Here is a 16,780-nt window from a genome sequence, read left to right as displayed (position 1 = left end):
AATATTTTCTGTTAAACTTTGTCATTTAAGGAACATTTTTCTTTCAATGTATTCAACACATATTGCGATGTAATAAAATATTGTAGACTGAGTTAACATAATTTTACTTACATATTAAGTATTTTACATTCATTTTATTATTGAATCGTGAAATTTTTTATTATGTATTTCCGTTATTTTTTACCACTGAATAAAGATTTATTGATAATGCAGTTCGCGTATAAAGTTCGCAGTTCACATAAAGTTCCCGGGGGAATCTGAAAAAGGTAAAGTAAAAAAAGGGGGGGAATCTGAAAGGTTTCAGATTTTAAATTACGTCCAAAGGGGCGTTTTGTTTAACGTTTTATGTGTTACCTTTATTTATTAAATATCACGTTCTTTGCAATTAAACCATAAAATTCACTTCAACAGCAATGCCGCAAAATAGTTTTAAAATGAGAATATCTTTAGAATTTCCGATACACAGTTCCGCGCTCTGGAGATAAAAGGGGTTTTTCTTGCCAGGCTTTAAAATGCTTGAGTTTGTTAATCACAAATTCGTTGAAGTTTTACAAAATATGAAATCGATCATAAAATAAATTCCAAATTTCAGATTGGGTCTTCCAAATGCCCATATTCGTAGGAGGATTATGTCATTCAAAATTCGATGGCTCTATGTACAGTTGTTTTATCCCAATGCAAGAAATATACATACATATACGAAGATTTTTCATTATTAAATTTCTTCAAATATAATACAGGACTCTAACATTTGGTGGCAACAGTTTGAAAAGTGAAACGAGCATTTATAGTGACTTAACGCAAAATCGCAGAATGAAAACAATAGTCCCTCAGACAAAGCCCCTTTGGACTAAAAAAAAAAAAAGGGATTTAGATTATTCTTGATCCTGCCTAATAGGTAGTTTTGAAAATGCTCTTTTTGTTTACGAAAATATGAAAATTTATTATTTTAGAGAGACTCTTTTTCAATCGAAGAAAACTATAAGAGAATATTTCCCAGAAGGAAAAATTAAGCATGATTTTATAAAAGCTCCGTTCGAGTACTGCGATTAATCAGAATGCTTGCCAGTGAAGAAACGGGAACAAATTATCGACATACCAACAGACCCAACGTTAAAATTAAATTTAAGAAAGGGCTACTCATAAATTTCTAATTACAGAATCATACAGAACACCTAAAAGGTTCTCACACAGCTATAAACATTTTAATGACATTCGAAGTAACATATTTAAGTAAAAAAAATCATTCCTATTGTATCTGGCAACAGAAACATGCAGCCAAAGCAAAATTTATAAGTTCTACGTACTGCTGAAGAGCAAATGTGTAGAAACATTTCAAAATGAATGAAATCAGTTCATTCTTTCCAAGTAACAACCAAATTGTAAATAATTTTTATTGTTAATGATTAATGCGTATGACATCTAAATTTAATATAAGAATATTTTCTCAATAGCAGTAAAAGAATTGACGCGGCAGTAACATATCGTGTTAGTTATACTAGCTTGAAACAAAAATGTTACCAACAGCAGCTATAGCGAAAACCTTTCGACATACAATGACGAAAACCTTCCGACGTTAACGAAAACCTTTCGACATACAATGACGTCACATGCAATCGATTGCTTTCTTCAGTGTCAGAATGTGACCTAATATAATAATAATATATTTAATGTTTCTGAGGGCTATTTTTATTTCGTATTTTGTAAAACTTACAAATTTTTAATTAAAATGTTCGATTTGCAATCGAGCAGTGACAAAAATTTTATAAAATAAAGTAGATTTTTCGTGAGACTTTTACCTCTCGGAAAAATGTGGGTGATAATTAGCGTTTTCAGAGTTTTTGATTGATATCTCGCCTGACTAAAATCGTACGAATACGAAAATAGTCAAAATCGTTTACACGAATTTTTGGAATCTGAAATAATATATTAAATCTTTGGCACTGCTATTTTTATTTCATATTTTGTAAAACTTACAAATTTTTTTATTAACAAACTGTGCGATTTGAAAGCGAGCAGTGGCAACACATTGGAAATACGCAGATTTTCGTTCTCCAGCGTGCGAGACTGTTGCCACTCAGAGAGATGAGGGCTAAAATTAGCGTTTTCAGAGTTATCAATTAACATTTCGGCTGAATTAATCAACCGAGATATTAATTAAAAAACCACACGTCGGACGAAGTCCTACGAAGATGGGAAAGGTCGAAATGACTTCCCACGAATTTTTGGATTCCGAGGGTACTTCTCTCAAAACTCAGCTCCCCGCCGTTCCGGAGGAGATAGTACCATAAACAAACAAACAGACAGACAGACAGAAGCGAACACATTTTAATAGTTGCGACTGCAGGTAACATCAATAGATTTAGACATCGACAGTTGTGTTAAAAAAAAAAAAAAAACAACACACTCTAATTACTAAATTCCTCCAAACACAGGTGACACACGAAGCAGGAATTAATGGTATTAATGAACAAATTATATTAATTTTAAATTAAATTTTTTTAATACAAAGTGCAGTATTTTTCTTTGGTTGTCTTTACACAAAATACTTAAACCATATTAATGTATTTTAAATATTAAATTAAGATATATTTTTTTATGGATGGGATGTGGTTCCCTGAAAAAAACCTTATAGTTCTGAAGGTTCCGTGGGTGGTCAAAGTTTGAAGACCACTGATACATCGTAAAACATATCGTAAAATCGTATAACATATTTCTTACCGCCTCATTGCAGTCGTTCCACAACGCATCGTTTATAAAATAAAGTTGCATAATTCATTCTTATTGTCTGATTGCTCATTAAATAAAATCTTACAACCTGTTCGTACAGCTTGAGTCTTATCCATCCCACAAAACTTTATCTACTTCTTTCTATTATAGGTTAAAATTAATTCTTCTTCAGCTGTCGTTAACTTTGTTACAGTCAATAAGGTATAATTTAGAAAAAAACATTGATAACTTTCATCATAAATTTCTAAAATAGTACGAAGTGCATACCTTTAATTAAGTGCCTGTTAAAAGTAGACCTTCCGTTAAGATATGTCATAGAAAGGTGGAAAGAACACGTTTCCTATCCTCATCACCCCTAGGGAATCGAGAATCTTGTAACCAACCTCAGAGCACATTTCATTTAGTGTCACAAGTTTCACCTTCGCTTTCCCTGGATACTTCCCAGAACTCCCCACGCGCAAACAACTTATTGACGACATTAATAATCGAAAACTTAACAATGTAATTCTCCGCTCAATGAAACATAAACAACCTGCTTCGCAGTGGAACCTACGCGGCTACGGTTACGATTTATGCCTTGAAAATTAGTCTCGATCATCTTGTCGGCTTCCTCTCTACTATTTACCGGAAAGCCTGTGGCAATTCCCAATTGTTTTTACTGGAGCGCACCCGGTGTTCTAAAAACGGAACTCGCTGGTGTTTCCCGGCGTCTCACGGCACTGTGATTTGCAAGAAAATCCACCGTACAGGGGCTATCTTTTGGAAAGGGCTAGAATATGGCTGGCGATGCGCCCGGTCGCTATTTGCGGACTCATATCTATCTCTCTATGTATATTTAGAAGGGGAGAAAGGGAACGGGAGAGGGGGGATGAGTCTCCGTGCCGCCGGCGCGACTTCTTCTTTCACAAAGGGAATGAGACACGTGTTTCAGAAGAGTTGAATGTTGCAGTGTCTCGGTCAACATTTCGTTTGGAATTTCATCTTCTGTGGCTGTTCTTGGTGTAATGATTTTATTGCAAAATCACGAAATAGTATTTCCAAATCAAATGCTACTATGCATCAGATATGTGTGTGTTTTATTAAAGAACAAAATTGTAGAATCACGAGCGTTATTAAACTAATTCTAGCCAATCTCATGGATCAAATCTAATCTTTGAAATGAACCTAATGAGCCACACTCCTTTCTTCATAAAGATTCCTTTAAAACTAGCTTGCAAAAAATCTTAGATAATTATATTTATGTACTTTCCTACTGAGAAAATGCGTTACAATACTTTCCTACTCTAGTGTCGAGCCTTCTTCGGCTGATCCTCTTAATAGTACAAGAAATATTTCCAAATATTTCTGCAAAATGCTCAATTGCAAAATAAGTTTCCTGAAAAATTTAAAATAAAAATGTTTATAATAAAGATGCTATGTAAAACTGCATTTGTTTCGATAAAAAAAAAAAAAAAAAAAAAAAAAAAAAAAAAAAAAAAAAAAAAACAGAGACTTTACGCTTATTTATTTACTTATGTTTCATTTTAAAAAAAATCTGAAATGTTTCAGATTTTAACAGTCGCCTAAAAGGCTTTGGTAAGGTTTTTTACGCCCTCGCTGAGATCGCAGTCTGCTGTTGTAATCCCTCCTACTAGCCCCTTTTTTTAGCCCAAAGGAGCGTTAGCTCAGAAGGGCTATTTGTTTTGTCTTCGTATTTTGCGTCGATTGACTGTAAATGTCCGTTTCACTTTTCAAACTGTTGCCACCGAATGTTAGAGTTCTGCATTATATATGAAGAAATTAAATGATAAAAAGTCTGCATAAATGTATGCATATTTCTCGCATTGTGATAAAACAACGGTACATAGAGCCATCCAATTTTGAATGGCGTAATCCTACTGCGAATATGGGCATGTGGAAGCCCAAATTTGAAATTTGTTTTAGGACCGCTTTCATATTTTCTAAAACTTTAACGAATTTTTGAGTAACAAACTCAACGATTTAAAAGTGAACAATGGCAACACTCTACGGGGCATAAAAGACCTTTTTATCTCCAGCGCGCGGAACTGTGTATCGGAAATTCTAAAGATACGCTCATTTTAGAATTATTTTGCAATATTGCTCCTGAACTGAATTTTATGGTTTGAGTGAAGAACGTGATATTTAATAAATAAAGGTAACAGGCAAAATGTTAAAAAAACGCCCCTTTGGACGTAATTTAAAATCTGAAACCTTTCAGATTTTCTTTACATATATTGGCTTACTTCATTGTAAAGATTTATACGTTGTTATTTTTTTTCCAGTCTTTTCTCAGGTCATCATATGAATGTTCAGTTTTGTTACTAAAAAAACTCCACAATTTTTTTATCTTTTTATTATTAATAGTTTTTGCGTTTGATTTATTAATTAAATATCACGTTCTTAGCGTTTACATCACATAAAATTCGATTCAACAGCAAAATCATAAAATATTTAAAAACAGCATATTTTTAAAATTTCCAATGGTCTCGCGCGCTAGAGATAAAATTGTTTCTTACCGTACAGTGTTGCTGCTCGCTTTGAAATCGTTGATTTGTTAATTAAAAATTCGTTAACGTTTGCAAAATATCAAACAGATAATAAAACAAATTCGAAGTTCAAAATTCGGGCTTTCAGGTAATGCCCATATTCTGATGAAAGACTACGTTATTAAAAACTGGATTCCCCTAGGTACCGTTGCTTTTTGCAGTGCGAGAAACATGCACACATTCATAAAGATTCTTCATTATTTCATTTCTTTAAATATAATACGGAGCTATAATCTGAAAAGCGATATGCCGTTTATTGCGATTCAACGCAAATTGCCGTTTTGTTAATATCTCATTCGGAACTGGCCTTTTGCTCTAATAATCTTACAATGACTAGTAATAAAATACTGATCCTAACACCTGTACTTTCATACATATTTCAGTGCTCTGAGGCTGAACATTTATTTACCTTTTTCCCTTTCTCAGTTTTTTAGGCCGATTTAAAATTAAAAAAAAAAAAAAAAAAAAATGCACTAGCACATTTTCTCTTAGTATGACAAAAAAAAAAAAAAAAAAAAAAATCCGCTTTCCGATAGCAATTTGATCATAACAGCCTGAAAATTCGAATTATCTCCCGTCACTCTTTGTATTCAAATATAAAAATATTACGAAATCGATTCTATCAATTAGGCAAATTACTATCATTACGTTGAGATTTATGAGGTCCTTAAATCACTCCTTGATATCCTCTGAATGATGATTTGTTATTTGAGTCAGTTCTAACCTATTCTTAATGTGCTATTAATAATAACGATTTTTAGGTGCCATCAACAGGGTTTGCTAGTATACCAATCATTAGAATTCTTCACTAAGCAATTAGTAATGTTGCTCAACTACATCACTTCTCATTATTTCATGAATATTTAGGGATAGCCACTTATTACATGTGTGGTCACCTTTAAAAGTTAAATTAATACTAAGGTGCAATTTATCAAGCACTGAATTCTAACTTTAGTGGCACTTCAAGAGTAAGTATTGAGATATTAATGGCTGGATTATCATGAGGGTATACGTCATACGCAGAACGCAACCCGATATTTACAAAAAAGAAGGCACTATAGCAACTGCAAAGAAGAAAAACAAACGAGATAGATAACAGTTGCATAATAGTATCTCTGAAGCCTAGTTACTTTTAACTGGACAAAATTATTAAGCTATTTTCATGAGAAATAGTTGTATTTATTAGCCGAAAGAGGCAATTTGCTAAGAAAGGTTATTAATTTCGCTTTGGCATTTTGCGTTCATTCACTATAAATGATGAATCACTTTTTAAACTGTTGCCACCAAATATTATCGCCCTGTATTATATTTAAAGAAATTTAATAATGAAAAATCTGCACAAATGTATGTATATTTCTCGCATTGTGATACAATTACGGTACCTAGAGCCATCCAATTTTGAATAACGTAATCCTCCTCCGAATATGGGCATCTGGAAGCCCAAATTTGGAATTTGTTTTATTATCAATTTCATATTTTGTAAAAATTTAACGAATTTTTTATTAACAAATGTAACCATTTCAAAGCGAGCAATGGCAACACTGTACGGAGAAAGAGAAAAAATTTTCTCCAGCGTGCGAGACTGTGTATCGGAAATTCTAAATATATGTTCTTTTAAATATTTTATGATATTGTTGTTGAAATGAATTTTATGGTTTGTAGAGACACTAGGTAATTTTTGGAAGGAGAAGAGATGAAAAATATGCAACGCCTTCGTTGGGAATCGAACCACGGACCTCTCAATTAAGCGCTGAGCGTGCAGACCACTAAACCACGAAGGCTCGCTAAGAAGGCGGGAGAAATACCTTATAGGTTTAAGTGCGAAGAGCATGATATTTAATAAATAAAGGTAGCACACAAAACGTTAAAAAAACGCCCCTTCGGGTGTAATATAAAATCTGAAAGCTTTTTAGATTTTTAATTTTTTTTCCTTTGAGGAACTACACTATTATTCTAGAGATTAATATATATGATAAATATAAAAATTGTCGAAAAATTTGGAAAGTGTAGAGAAAAGTAGAAACATAAATCTTTTTAACAGAATTCTATGTGTGCTGTTCTATGTGTGCAGATGTGGAGCTGTTTTGTCTTGATGCAGCTCTTTTATTTGATAGCACTACTGGTAAAGAAAAGGTATCTCATATTTGAAAACTGGATAATAAATTATGCTTTTGATAATACATGGAGCTGATCTTAACTTTTTCCTACTCTCTTTATTTTTAATTTGCTGTTATATGATAAAGCAACAACAGTCTTAATTCCCTTTGAAAAACTTTCTTTAGATTCTTAGAAGCACGTTTTACGATTTTTTTCTCCTCTTTAGCAATAATAAATGGATTTATTTTTATACACCCAAGATTATTTTTACACCATTTAAATACACCCAAGATTTATCTATTATAACAACATTTTTCCACTTTTGTCGTGATAAATATTTTTCATAAAGAATTCTGCAGCAGGTTCTGAATTCAGCGATTAAGTCGCGGAGAAAAACGGTTTTTTCGCCTGCTTAAGATTCATATCAGCATCAATTACTTTGTTTACAGTTAACGCTGAGCGTTTTAGTAATTTTGAAATTGTTTTTTGACATTAAAAATCTTACCTTTGCAGCATTTAAAAGATTCCGCCCTTCGGAGTGTTCTCCCTCAAAATTGGGGGCGGAAGAGAGCTAAAGTGGGGTTGTCACCTGTATGGTGTTCAAGGGTCTTGCCAACGGCAAGCGCATGATATCACGATGAATGTCCTGGGCGTGTTCTGTCCTGTCCATTGAGAGACAAGTGAGATTGGTACCAACAACAACAGATTTTAGTCAAATTTTAGAAGTCTGAGTTTCTTCTAGTTTGGTTGTCGTTAGAAAATTCATTTGGGCTTTAAATCATTGTCTATCACTTTTACAATGATAAAACTATTTACAGAAGGAACCACATGCAATATTTCACAGTGTTTAGCTCCTTTCTTTTTCAGATTTGAAATCCTTTTGAAATGAATCCTTGGCAACTTTGTTGCTTTCATAACAGTGACTGTAATAGTTCAGAATCCAGATCGTCTGTAACCTGCAGTTTTTTATTCTTTGAACAACTTAATCTTTCAACCCCTACTAAGAGTATACGGCGATTAATCTCCTATTCTGTGAAAGTAACTACAGAATTAAAAGAAGATTCTATACAAGCTTTTTATTTATTTATTATTTTTTTTCATTTAAGCTTGAAACATAACAATGCACAGTTTATGCTTACAAATTAATCTCTTCAGTTTTCGGAATTTCAGATAACATAGAAAGTTAATTAAAATTGAAAGGAAAATGAATGCTGGATATTCTGAGTGCAAGTTTAACAAACGTTAACTCAATTTTAATAAAATGCGCGAGAGATTCGGTTAGCAAAATAGCTAATAGCGTAAGCCTCAGAACTAAGAGGGAAAGGTATCAAAATTGTTAGCTTCGCTATCAAAGTTCTCTGTCTAACATTCAAGAACTTTGTTCTTAAACATGTATATCTCGTTTACATCGTAGTGAGAGCTAAGAAATCATAGAATTGACAGTAGGTTATTGTTTAACTTAAATGCTAGAGGGTTAGCTAACATAAATGCTCTATAAACCTTCGAAATGCCTAATTTTGATTCGTAGATTCATAAAAATGGATCATAAAAAGTAATTTACCGAATTTGTCTTTAATCTCATTCAGTTAAAGGCGTAGCCCAGAGGATATTTTCGTATATTGTTCCCTAAAAGAATCGAAATACATAGAACGTGCCTGAATTCTTTTAATGCTGTAGTGAAGCAGCTACATTTGGAGCTTAGCATGCCGGAATAAATAGATTGGTGAATAAATAGATTGGCATGCAATCATAAATGTAATCGTAGCTTAAATTATCAAACGATAAGTTTAAAAAACAGGATCCATTTATTATTATTCAGGAGAAATAGGAGTTACAAAATCAGATATCCGGAGTAAATAAAAAGAATTACTAATAACTTTTTGTATGAAGTTTACTGCATCGTTACATTAAAGAAAAGCCCCCGATATTCCTTTGCGAGTCCTTTTATAGCCTCTGGAAAGGCGGAGCTTCCAAGAAATGACTTCAGCCTCGTCAGCCAATCCAGTTCGCTTTAAATATTTCCAGAACATTCTATAACTGTACGTGTAGAAAAGGCGGGAAAAACAGCTTGACTACGGGGCTGTGGTTTTAATTCCACGTATTTTCAAATAAGAGACCATCGCCATTAAAAACGAGAAAGAACATACAGTTAGAAATTTAAGTGTATTCTTGACTATGGAATTTTATTATTACATATATATAATGTATAAATATAAATGAATAATAATAAAATATATATAATGTATCATGCAATGCTTGGAAAAGCGGAGATCTGCCGAAAAAATAAGATTACAGAGGCAAGTGTCTATTTAACATTGAGGTAAATGACTCTCTCGCTAAATTGGCGAGCTTTCGCTCAGTTGGCGATGTTTGTGGCAGCTACTTTTTGTAGCCAAAATTTGGTGAAAAATCAAAGTTGCCAAATTTGGCGACATTTTGGTCAGGTGTCTGTATGACTGTAATTGACACTGTAATTTAATAACTGTAATTGAGCCCTATATGTAACTGCAGCCGTATCCTAGGCCTTTATATGTAACTTTATATACCTTCCAGAAATTTCGAGAAATGGAAAGTACTAAAGATCTCTCCACCGCAGGGAAGGGAAACTATATAAGCTCGAAGAGAACATCAGTTCTCACTTTCTCAGTTCAAAATCGACTACGGACTATTAAGATAACTCCGTGTAAGCTGCGCTTTTTAGATGCACTTTGCATAGCGTTGTCTTTAACGTTCTTAGTATTCTGAACTGTAACTACTGACTGTGCTCTGTGATACTGAAAAGACCTGTACGAGTGTTTTTGTGGAATGTTCTATAACTGTAAAGTGTTCCTTTTGGTAAAATAAATTTTATCAAGCTCTCGTCTGTTCTGTCAGCATTCGGTGTATTACGAGCCAGTACGCAAGCAACAATATTTATTTGCCTTTATCCTGGCTTTTACTAACCCCTGGCTTTAAGATAAAATATTTATTTGGTAACCTCAACTGTTATCTGCAAAAACACTGCTGTGTTGATCTACTGAGGAAGTTCTAAATAATAGTCGAACTTTTTTTGTTAAACTCGGATTCTACTTCTAACCACGATGAGATGAAGTGGTTATGTGGTTCGAATAGACCACAAATTCATTTAATATTCAGTAAGAACACATATTCGTTTTAATATCTTTAAAATCTGCAATAAGATCCGTTCATTGATGTTGCATGAATTAAGGGGTGGAAAGGAGGGTTGACAGAGTGCTTCGCCATCGTAACAGCTGGCCGAAATTACAAGCGCACACAAATTTCGAGGCTCAATTCCGAGAGGAAGTTCTATGACAGCCAACGACTTTGAGGCACATGTGCAGCTTGAGGGACGACGCATGTCGCCTGCCACTCAACTCCCACATGCGTCGAATTGCGACACGTCCTTTCCCCTCCTGCCTACACGGACAGACGGACAGAATACACTGCTACCTGGCCCTCCCGCGCTCGCTTTTCTTGATTTTTGACCTTTTTCTTTCTGTTTCTTCACTTATCTGTTCCTTCTTCTCTTTATATGGAAGTTTGCCCTTTTATCAGGCTAAAAACACTGTACTCAAACAAGAGTTCTGGAACACCAATGGATTTCGCTTAAACGAGTTTCTAAGATTTATTTAATTGTTTCTTTTAATATCACCGTCACGTAGTTTCATTCATTTATCTTGATTTATTTTTTACACAGAAGTTATCAAAGCTACACAGAATTGCAGGTTAGGGTTCATTTTGTTACTTTGTTGCAATGGTAATATTAACACACATTTTTCTTTTCATATTGCTATTCAGAAAAATATCTTGCTTCCATTTCTATTTATCAGCTTTCCGTTTATTTTGCAGCGATCAACTTCCATATCGCTCATTATTTATTTACTATTTTCCATTATTCCATTTCCGTTTAATCCATACGAATTACCCAAATTCGATTTTAGAAAAAAAAATTTGCTCAAAAATTTATTTTTAGAGATTCAGAGAAACAAATAATGTAAGAAAAAAGAGGCTTTTCGCACATTTTTTGGATAATTTTGTACTATAAAAAAATCGACTGCATAGAATTTTTTTTAACTGCAACTATATTTTTGAAAGAATAAATTATTGTCTATTACTTGACAGTTTTGTTTCATGCAGAATGAAGCTTTTAAAGCAACAGTGGACGGAAGGTTTAGTTTGTGCTCACTCCGAAGAAAATTATTTTTATGTAGTTATGAAAGCATTGTGAAAGCCGTGGTTTTTTGATACCTAAGGCTGTGATACATAATACTACCAATAAAAAAGAAGACAAATATAAAAAGAAAATCTGAAACCTTTCAGATTTTAAATTACGTCTAAAGGGGCGTTTTTTAAACATTTTGTGTGTTACCTTTATTTATTAAATATCATGTTCTTCGCACTTAAACCATAAAACTCAGTTCAACAGCATAATATCCCAAAATAGTTTTAAAATGAGCATATCTTTAGAATTTCCGATACAGAGACTCACGCACTGGAGATCAAAATGTTTTTTCTGTACAACGTTGCCATTGAAATACTTGAGTTTGTTAATAAAAAATTCGTTAACATTTCACAAAATATGAAATCGATAATAAAACAAATTCCAAATTTCAAATTTCGGCTTCCAGATGCCGTATTCGCAGCAGGAAAACGTTATTCAAAATTGGATGGCTCTATGTACCTTTGTTTTATCACAATGCAAGAAACACCTACATTTATGCAGATTCTTCATTATTTAATTTCTTTAAATATAATACGGGGCGATAATATTAGGTGGCAACAGTTTGAAAAGTGAAACGGACGTTCAGAGTGATTCGACGCAAAACGAAAGCAAGTCCCTCAGGGACAAAAGCCTTTTGTACTAAAAAAAAAAATTAAAAAAAAAAAAAGTTTGGCTTGTAATTTAAAAATTTTTCTAAATACATGCCCAAGGAAAAAAAATTAGAATGTTCTGATGTTGCAAAAGTAAGAACTTTAATGCTAAAAGAAAATCCGCCAAGTCAAAGAATAGTTGCCAAAGCCATTAAAAAACTCAATCTCAAATGATAACAAAATGATTAATGTTGATTTGAATCTTAAAAACGCGAAAAAACATAATGTACATTTTCTTTCCACACAATACATCACCGAACGCAGAACGCGCTGCAGAATTCTTTATGAGAAACGTTGAAACGGACAAAAGTGGAAAAGAAAATGTCACAATAGATGCATCTTAGGTGTATTCAAATGACTGAAATAAAAAGAGATCCATTTGTTATCGTCAAAGAGGAGACAAAATCTTAAAACATGGTTCAAAGAAGCGAAAGAAAGTTTCTCAGATGAATTTATGGTTGTTGCTGGTTTTTCATGTGATGGCAAATTAAAAATAAAAAGATTGAACTCCACATATTATCAGGAAGATATTTTATATCCAATTTTCAAATATGAAACATCCACAGAGCCATCAATCAGTGAAACTGTTGACAAGACAAAACTGTAGATCAAGGCAACGCAAGCAGCCACACGTCAAAATCCGCTGTTAATTTCCTGGAAAAAAACGGAACAAGAAACGGGGACTAAGGCCATATCCTTCACGCATATCCCTACTAAATCTCCTGATATCCTCCCATGGAAGATTTGTGCTTTTGGACTTAGACTTTGGAAAGGTGTTCAAGACGAATGTGATCAAATACCTCTTCCGATACTACAAAAAGCTTTTTGTCTTGGAAATCACGGTATAGAAACAAAGAGAAGAATACGGATTATCAAACAGAACATTTACAATTAAAACATTTTAAGTAAAATACTTCTGTAAATACAATGAAAATGCTCTAAAAATGTACGAACAGCCTGTATTTATAATTAATGTAAATTATCGGAACTCAAATCGTTAGTTTTAAGGAAATTCCCTCATTTCCTTGTAAAATCATTGGGTTTATTTTGAAGCAGTAGACATGAAAAATGAGCAATTCCCTCGGCGGGACTCGAACCTCGGACTTTGCGATACACGCCGAGTGTGCTGGCCATTACAACACGAAGGTATGCTAAGAAGTTTGGAGAAGTACCTTGTATACGTACTATAAGGTATTTCTCCCGCCTTCTTAGCGTGCCTTCGGGGTGTAGTGGTCAGCACACTGAGCCGGTATTTCAGAGATGGTTCGATTCCCGGCGAAAGCGATTGCTAATTTTTCATCTCTCTTGTTTCCAAAAATCCTAATTTCCCTACAGTGACGCCCGAACTAAAAAGGGTGTTGGATGATGATTCTCCGCACTGTAACGTCAGTACACCCGTGTCGGGTGAAAGAAAGACAGGTTGTCTTTTAAATTATTTAATTGATAAACTAAAATAGATTTCTTGATTAAAACATAAAAATAAACTGATCATTACAGCCCCTAAACATACAATATTCGCTAACGCAGATTGGACGCAAAAAAGCGTCCTTTTTAATGTAGTTACAGCATAAAAAGAACTATTGTTCTACAGAAACCACTGGCGTGGTTTAGAACGTAAAAGATGCGTCCTGTCACCTCAAAATCACATGAAGAAGTCTTACACAAAGATTTCACTCGTTTTGTTATCTGCGAAGAGAAACATGATTAGTTCCTTGTGTCCGGAAACTCCCAGGGGGTTTTTTCTGCAGTCCTGCTTTTTGCAGGTATGGTCCATTTCGTCCGCGAACAAACAGGAAGTTATAATTCAGCACCTGTGCCCGCGGGGGTGCTAGTAGCTGTATCGTCACAGCACCCAGTATTTGGGGATTGTGTCCACCAAAAACCCCAGTAGCCCTTTAATAGGGAGAGTATATAAGGTATTTCAGCCGGCTTCCTATCGTGCCTTCGTGGTAATAGGGAGAGTATATAAGGTATTTCAGCCGGTTTCCTATCGTGCCTTCGTGGTAATAGGGAGAGTATATAAGGTATTTCAGCCGGCTTCCTATCGTGCCTTCGTGGTGTAGTGCTTAGCACGCTGAGCCGGTATTTCGGAGGTCCGTGGTTCGATTCCCGGCGAAGGCCGTTGCTAATTTTTCATCATGCCTGCTTCCAAAAAATCCTAATGTCTCTACAATACTTCCCCATTTAAAGGCCGACTGGAGATTAGGGGACCCACTCGCCAAATTCTGGTGGTGGAGAATCATCATTCACCACCCTTTTTTTTTAGCTCGGGCGCCACTGCAGAGTCATTAGGTTTAGTTTGAAGAAGGAGACGTGAAAAATGAGCAATGTCCTCGACGGGACTGGAACTCGGACATCTCTATACGCACCGAGTATGCTAGCCATTACACCCCAGAAGCATGTCTTCGTGGCGGGATTCTTAGGCGGGAGAAGAATTTCATACGGCAAAGAGCGATAAGAATTTTGAATCTTCACAAAGATCTTGTGAGATGTCCTTCAAGGATTTGCTGAGGGAAAAAAAAAAAAAAAAACTTAATTCTCTCTTATAACAATTCCTGAAATAAATGATTTTTCTCGTTGGGTTTAAAAAGGCTTTAAACAGAAGGCTGCACAATTGAGCTATCAAAACAATCTCTATCATTCTCAGCATTTTGTTCTCGTAGATGGTTGGAAGCGTTTATAAATAAATTAAAATGATATGAAAACCTAAATATATTATATCGTGAAAGTAAAATATTGGCAAAATCATATGATTATTTACATAAATGGTTAATAAATTATGAAAAAGCGCTCTTTGATTAACAAGTATACTTTATGATACTTCCTGAAAAAACTTGGAAAACTTCCTAAGGGTATTCCTATTTACGTTACAGACTCGGAAAACTACGAAAAGATGTAGATATTCGTCTTGGCAATGGAGACCAAACTCGGAAATAACAGCCAGCTTTAACCTCACTGCCAATCACGATATTTTTTCTTCTTCTTTTCTTTCTTTTTCTTTCTTTTCCTTCAAAGGCGCAATTCCCCCAGAAAGGCTATTAATTTTGTTTTGGCATTTTACGTTGATTCACTATTAAAGGCGAATCACTTTTTAAATTGTTGCCACCAAATATTAGGTCCCTGTATTATATTTCAAGAAATTAAATAATGAAGAATTTGCATAAATGCGTATATGTTTTTCGCACTGTGATAAAACAACGGTACCGAAAGCCATCCAATTTGTTTCATTATCTCTTTCATATTTTGTAAAGCATGAGTTTTTGATTAAGAAATTCAACGATTTCAAAGTGAGAAATGGCAGCACTGTACGGGGAAAAAAATATTTCCAGCGCACGAGTCCGTGTATCGGAAATTCTAAAGACATGCTCTTATAAATATTTTGCGATGTTCCTGTTGAATTGAATTTTATGGTTTACGTACGAAGAATATGATATATAATAAGTAAAGGTAAGACACAAAACGTTAAAAAACGCCCCCTTTTGGGCGTAATGTAAAAGCTGAAAGCTTTCAGACAATTTTTCGAGTTCTTCTTCCCCCCTCCCGAATAAGGGAATATTTTAAGCGTTTTTCAGAACTATATCCATATGTAAAAAACATTTCGCTTAGTTTACGGCAATCTTCTAATACTTCTGATCTTCTGATAAGTATATAATTTTTTCACTTAAATTAATTATCAGTTTGAAAAATATGTTTGGAATAAAAAGGATTTTATCCAATAAGTCGCTTTGGTGGATCAATTTTTATTTTCTGTATCCTTGCAAATTATTTAGTTGCATATTCATTTAAGCAGTACGTGCTAAATACAGAGGCGATTTACATCTCTCTGCATTTACAGCAATATTTATTGTTTAATATGCACTCTGAACCACTATGAATACAAACGCCTTAATCGATATTTTAGTCAATATTCGTCTTGAAAGGGCAGACTCTACAGTCTGAAGACTCGAATTGAGTTCTTAATTTTAATAAGTCAACGTATAATAACCAGTTATACAAAAAATTTATTAGGCGAAGAACTAATTTTAGTGCACATTTTAATGCCTCATCTTTCCATTTTATAGATTCGTTCTTTGAAATAAAATAAGCAAATGCAGAAACTTGAATTAATTTTTAAGATTTCTAACTCTTTGTGCTTAACTTTATAGAAACCTGGTTGAACTATGCAACGACTGAAGGCCAGAGTGACTGGGCTCCGTTGCCTGACAGTCGTGGGACTGCCTTACACAGATTAAAGCCCAGACCTCCGGATATTTATTTGTACTAAATAAAAAAAAAGTTTTACATGGGCATACAGAGCCGATTTTCTTTACAGAGTTATGAGTTACATTGTTCTGTTTTGGTTATAATGATACTTCTTGACATGACATGCATAACACTTCAGACTAACTTTATACTTTTACATGCTAATATTTCAGAAACACTTGGTAAATTTTAGAACACTGGAGACTTTTTACAGCACATCACACATTTATGCAACTATGCAGCGACTTATCGTTGAGTCTATGGAGTCTATGGGCGACTTATCGCAGCGACTA

At 34.1% G+C, this 16,780-nt stretch overlaps 1 protein-coding gene and 1 long non-coding RNA gene across 5 annotated transcripts in view; one reads left to right on the top strand and one right to left on the bottom strand.

Annotated features, from left to right (window-relative positions):
• Positions 1-16,516, top strand: part of LOC146995207 (uncharacterized) — a 204,901-nt gene extending 188,385 nt beyond the window's left edge. The window contains exon 3 of the long non-coding RNA XR_015043647.1: positions 16,391-16,516. This is a non-coding gene — a long non-coding RNA (uncharacterized LOC146995207). The remainder of the gene's footprint in view (positions 1-16,390) is intronic.
• Positions 1-16,780, bottom strand: part of LOC118189593 (uncharacterized) — a 475,680-nt gene that overhangs the window by 375,823 nt on the left and 83,077 nt on the right. Inside the window, exon 1 of one of the 4 annotated variants that reach the window (XM_085825887.1) lies at positions 2,998-3,142. The exons of the other annotated variants lie outside the window; for them this stretch is intronic. The gene's annotated coding sequence lies outside the window, so the exon portion shown is untranslated. Of the gene's footprint in view, positions 1-2,997; positions 3,143-16,780 lie in introns of those variants that run through there. 4 annotated transcript variants of the gene reach the window in all.

Source organism: Stegodyphus dumicola, chromosome 10 (genome assembly GCF_044657685.1).
Source record: "Stegodyphus dumicola isolate Sdum_Otavi_A_Nest chromosome 10, ASM4465768v1".
Lineage (NCBI taxonomy): Eukaryota > Metazoa > Arthropoda > Arachnida > Araneae > Eresidae > Stegodyphus > Stegodyphus dumicola.
Note: the sequence above shows the minus strand (reverse complement) of the source record. Positions and strands in the feature narration are given on the sequence as shown.